The following is a 6,407-nucleotide window of genomic DNA, read 5'->3' on the forward strand; positions in this document are numbered from 1 at the left end:
AAACTAATGAGTCCAGTCTTAACAAACTTGGCTTAATTATTTACATAAGCACAGCAAGAATAGTGATAGACCATATAGGTTCTTTTAAATCTGCTTTGTTACATCTTTTCATAAGGAATTTCTTTTTTTTTTAAGTTCATTTATTTTGAGAGAGAGAGAGCATGAGCAGGGGAGGCGCAGAAAGTGAAAGAGAATTCCAAGCAGGCTTTGAGCTCTCATAAAAACTATAACTCCAAAAGGCATGTCTATTTTAACCAACAAATCCAAACTTTAATTTATCAGAGATTATCCCAGATCCTGTGAACCTGAGAAACCTTTGAATTAGTTTCTATCTTTGCGTGTGAGGATGCCCCGTTCTTATCTTCAACTAAACAGAGCTCTTTTATAGTTTTACTAATAGCATCCAGAGGGAGATAATGCCATAAAAGACAGACACAAGCAAGAAACTTTACAATAAAGATTGTATTTATCCTTGATAAATAATCTTATGGAAATTGTGGACTAGATTTTGAGCAAGGGTGTTTTACTAGCTGTTTGTACTTTTAAAAGGTCTTTTTTTTCTTCCTTCCCCACTTTTTTTCCCTTCAGTCTCAAGAATGGGGAATGATTTAGATCAGTCATTCCCAGAGAGGTTAAAGGACTTTGAATTGTTTCAGGGGCAGTATTTATACTTATATAAAAGAACATTTCCACCTGTATTGTGGCCAAGCTACATTGCAAAAGAATACCATTTTCTTTTGGTTGATAGAAGCTTAAGTAAAAGAAAACCAGTTTTGCACAGTGCAACCCTAAGTGCTATATTCAAGATTGAATTGGTGTTTCTGATAATACAGACAAGACAGGACTAATACGAGTTCTGTGGGAGAAAAACAAAAGCAAATGATCCATCAACAAAAGAAATTAAGGATGTTTATAAGGATGTTTCATGTTGCAAAATATGAGGGCCTCTCTTGAAAGGTATTCTTTGGAAATATTCCTAAAAAGAACCAAAACTAAATGAGAGGAAATGCAGTTGCTGAATGCACACACATAAACCCACCCTTCAACAACAAAAGTTACCCAGAGCCCATGGAAGGTGTCTTTGCTTTAGCTGATGCTTGGCCTTGAGAAGAGGTCAGTGCAGGTCTGGAGGGCAGCCAGGGGAATTTTCCTGGATTCAGTGGTGATCCAGGCAGCTGCAGGAAATTCCCATGATATCACCGCTCTGGCCAGGGCTGGCCTTCCTCAGGCAAGAGCCTCCTGGCTGGATCCTTGAATTTGTTAGAAACCCAAACTTGTTTGTATACCTGATGAGCAGTGAACCAATGTCTGAGATACTGGTTTTGAAGCAAAGAGAGCTTTATTTTCAGAAGGGCAGCCCAATGAAAAGGCAAGAGATTATTCTTAAAGCTGCCCTTCCCTGTTGAGCCTAGGGACAGCTTTTATACATGGGAGAAGGGTAACAGTTTTCTCGAAACCTTGACGGGGACAGGGAACTTGGGAAGAGAGGTGCTTGAAAGAATCTGGAAGTAAGGATGCTTCTGGACAACGAGGCACTATTTGGGACCTGGTATGATCAGGTATGTTAAGACAGATGTTACTGACTGGTCCTCATTTGGTTTCTACAATCAGGGAATAAACAGGGAATAGGGATAAAAAAAAGGCAAACTTAATGATTGAACATGCATGAGTTTAAGAGGTGCATAAACCATAATTAAGTAGGGAACAAAACAGAACATGGAGCTAAATTAATAGTGCAATTAATAAAATGATAGCTCTGTTTCAAAACAGGCCCTGGAACCAAGTGTCCAGCCTCGTTGTGTGTAGAATAATGTCCTCCTAAATTAATGTCCACCTGGAACTTCAGAATGTGACCTTACTTGTAAAGAGGGTATTTGCAGATGAAATTAAGATAAGGATCTTCATGAGATCAGACTGGATGAGGGTGGTCCCTAAATTCAGTGAGAGTGCCCATAAGAGACAGAAAAGGGCATACAGATTCACAGAGAAAAAGCCACATGAAGATGCAGGTAGACAGAGATTAGAGTTATGCAGCCAAAACCAAGAAACATTTCTTGAAAAATGTGAAAGAATAAATTTCTGTTGTTTTAAACCATAATGTTTGTGGTAATTGGCATGGTAGCCCTATGAAATTAATACAACAAACAACACTGTCATTTTGTATGAGAAAAAATTAAAGGTAAAATACAAATTTACACCATCAAGTTAATATAAAAATAGAATGTTGGATGATGCAAATTGGTGACAAGAACATGGACTTAGAGGGCTTCTTGTGCAGTATAGTAAGAGGGTAAATCAAGCTGCAGAGAAATTTGGCATTATTTAGTGAAATTAAATATACGCATTCACAGCTACTAAACCATTTCTCTCACCCACACAGTGGTGCTTAGAGAGTCCCTGTGAGGGACAGTGGTGGAAAGTGAAGCCTGTGTGGATGGACCTGACACTGAAGCTCAACACTCCTCCACTGCTCCATGCAACACAGGTCCCAGTGCCATTTCAGCCACCAGCCAGCCCCTGAAGAGATTTTTAAGATATCTCCTTGGGGATCCTGGGGGATACCCTTTTGGATAAGCCCTTCATGGGAAGTCTCATGGTTCTGTCTAGAGGAGGGCAACGGTGGCATGTGAAGGAGGTCCAGAACAGAGAGGAGCACCAAGGCTGGAGGCCTCCTCTGGCAACTGCTTCCACTTCCCCAGAGGAGGATGCCTCTCTGACCATCCATACCCTAGTAGCTGCAGTGAGCCCTGCAAACTGTCATCTCCTCTGAGTGCTCAGTCTCCGCTGGTCATCTTCTCAACCCTTCTGTGCTCTCAACTATGCCAGAAGGTGCCCCCAAATAGTTACAACACTGATCATCGACCAGGTACTGGTCCCCAGGACCTCACCTGTGTCCCCAGTGCCTAAACTACCATCTGGCACACTGAAGATGAGACAAAGAGGTTGAACAATTTCCAAAGACCACACATAAAATCAGTAGCAGAGGTGTTCTACAAATCTCACATTTAAAACCCTGTTCTTGGTGCCTTCAAACAAAGGGTAATGGGAAGGCTGTGGTGTTGGTCGAGGTAAAATCTGGGGGGCATTCCAACCCTGAGATACTATAAAAAAGGAATTCACGATTGCAATGGGAGCTCAGCATCCACTAAGGCAGTCCACTTGCCATTTCCCTTGGGGTTTAAAGTTCATTTTAATTATTAAAAAATTGGATTTACTCCCCGAATATGTGCCTTCAGAGAAAAGTTGGCACAGATATACAATGTGGTAGAGAAAAGATGTCCAATAGAAATTATCCCAAGCTAAAATCTTAAAATTGTTTGAGATTACCCAAAACTAAAACACCAATCACAATGCCTAGAAAAATTTGTCACACAGTAGCAATTAAATGTTTTCTGAACAAATGATTTAATAAATAAAATATCTCATTATGTGATGAATGCAAATGTTACATTTATTCTTAGCAAAACCCCTAAACTAAATATTGGAACCATATAATGTTGAGAGAAAATTACTTAAATAATATTATTTGAGTGATGTGTTATCTCAATGAAAGTTCCTCTGTGTAAAAATCCTTCATTGTCTCAATTCCCCAACAATCTCACACTAATCTAATCTATACTTAATGTTAAATATTTCATACAAAATACTACAAAGTAGTGGAGGAGGTATTATTTGTCCTCAAGTAAGGTTTTGCCCAAAGTTGACCCCTGGGTTAGAATTGACAACCTCCTTTTTTATGTACCCATTGTCCCTGCTACATTCTACCATTATTCTTAATCAAATGCTGAACTTATCAGTCATTCATGTATATTGTGTAGCTTGTGAAAGCTACCCACGAAAAAAATTATTGTATAAGTTTTATGCTCTGATCCTTGTTGAAAAGTCTTGAAAAATATGTTTCATTGAAGTCATTCTAAAATCCTGTCATAAGTAGTCAGTTTATACATAATAAATCCACAAATGAATTGGATCATTGGCTTTTTAATCCCAAACCCAATGGATTAAAAGAGATGACAAGGACAGTAATAAAATGTGGGATCAGGGGAACTGTATGAACTTTAGGTTAATTGATTTATTTCTCTTTATACTGATTGTTTTAATAACTGAATTAAGTGAGAATGGGAAACTGTCAGTGTTACATAGATATGGTCTGAATGTGTGAGCTTGTGAATGAGCAAACGAATACAAAGGAGAAGATAGTCCAACTACTGCCAGAAGTCCTAGTAAGAATCTGGATTGTCAAGATTTCAAAACAAGCATTGTGGGGATAGCTGCATAACTCCATAATTTGTTTAAAAGTCATTGTTTTATACTTGAAATGGGTGAATTTTGGTAGGTAGGTACATTTTTATGTTAACAAAGTGGCTTAAAAAAAAAAAAAAAAAAAAAAAAAAAAAAAGGAAGATTCCAAGTAGGCTTAACATGGGAGAAAAGCAAACTCTGCTGTTGGGCTTGGTTTTAATCTTCTCTGTATTCTATTTTATATTATGTCTTACAAATTAAAATTATATTCTGATAAAATTTAGTTGATCACTTTCATGTGCCTGATAGTTGACAGGTCCTTTCAGATCCATCTCTTTTCTTTATATAGATTCAGAACAAAATCTGAAACTTGAGATAATGGAACTGCAGAATTATTCCTTGGTGTCAGAATTTGTGTTGTATGGACTCTGCACTTCACAGCATCTCCAACATTTTTTCTTTATATTTTTCTCTGGGATCTATGTGGTCACTGTGCTGGGTAACCTCATTATTGTGGTCACTGTAATTTCTGACCCCCCACTTGCACTCTTCCCCTACGTACTTCCTTCTGGGAAATCCATCCTTCTTAGACATATGGCTAGCCTCATTTGCCACCCCCAAGATGATCAGGGACTTTCTTAGTGATTGAAAGCTCAACTCCTTTGGAGTATGTATGGCTCAGATCTTCTTCTTGCACTTCATTGGTGGGGCTGAGATGGTACTTCTGGTTTCCATGGCCTATGACAGATATGTGGCTATATGCATTCCTTTGTATTACATGACTATGATGAGCTGGCAGACCTACAAGGATTTGGTGTTCATTTCATGGGTCATTGGATTTGTGCACTCCATCAGCCAAGTAGCCTTTACTGTGAGTTTACCTTACTGTGGCCCCAGTGAGGTGGACAGCTTCTTTTGTGACCTTCCTCTTGTGATCAAGCTTGCCTGCGTGGACACTTATGTCTTGGGTATACTCATGATCTCAGACAGTGGGGTTGCTCTCTATGAGCTGTTTTGTGCTCCTCTTGGTCTCCTACACTGTTATCATCATCACTGTCCAACAACATGCTGCTGGTGGGGTATCCAAAGCACTCTCTACTTGCTCTGCATATATCATGGTAATCATGCTCTCTCTTCTTTGGGCCCTGCATTTTCATTTGTGTGTGGCCTTTCAGTTGGTTCTTTGTGGACAAGCTCCTGTCTGTGTTTTTACACCATTTTTACTCCACTCTTGACCCCCCCTTATCTACACATTGAGAAATAAAGAGATGAAAACAGCTATGAAGAAGCTGTGAACCAACATGCGACTTCTCACTGAATTCCAGCTTTCCATAGAGCTACATGTTCTTACTCATTCAGGGAAAAGCATTTCTTTAATATGATTCCGCTCAAATATTTCAATCTGATGGTTAATTGATAGAATTTGTATTATATTACAGAGAAATAGTTGTTGAATTCAACAAAAATCATATGTATAATTTTATTCTATATAATTGTTTATTGCTAATAAGATTTTATAATATCACTTTCAAATATCACATATTTATAAGATTTATATAGTACATTGATTATATAATTTTATTATATAACTTTATATTATAAACATAATATATAACTATAATGTAATTATATTATAACATTAGTATGATCATAATATAACTATATAATATAATATAAATCTATATACACACATACATGTACATACACATTCAACCCCACACATCTGTTTTGTAAAACACTTGGCAATTTTCTTTCTCTCTTTGTTAAATCAGATTTCTCTTACTAGTTTACTTTGTCTAAAATATTTATATAAAAATGAATTTTATTTTCCTAATTGTAGTCCAATACAGCAAGAGCTTTCAGTTCAGAGGCATTCAAGACACGAGACATTCAGCATAAGGAAACTAACCCAAGAATAAAATGTTCTATGAATCGTACATTCTTATGGTTTATTGATATGATTTGTATTATATTGCAGAGAAATGGTTGTTGATTTCAACAAAAATCATATATATCATTATATTCTATGTAATTTCATATTTAAATAAAATTTTATATTCTAATATAACTTTATAATATTACTACTTTACAATATAGGATTTATATATTATTATAATTTCATTACGTAATTAATTTTATATTATATATAACTTATAACTGCACTA

General features: G+C 36.8%; 1 pseudogene; it reads left to right on the forward strand.

Annotated features, from left to right (window-relative positions):
- The first annotated feature begins 4,556 nt into the window (after nucleotides 1-4,556).
- On the forward strand, nucleotides 4,557-5,537 carry LOC102965812 (annotated as a pseudogene).
- Nucleotides 5,538-6,407: the final 870 nt, after the last annotated feature.

This window comes from Panthera tigris, chromosome B3 (assembly GCF_018350195.1).
Source record: "Panthera tigris isolate Pti1 chromosome B3, P.tigris_Pti1_mat1.1, whole genome shotgun sequence".
In the NCBI taxonomy this organism is placed as follows: Eukaryota; Metazoa; Chordata; class Mammalia; order Carnivora; family Felidae; genus Panthera; species Panthera tigris.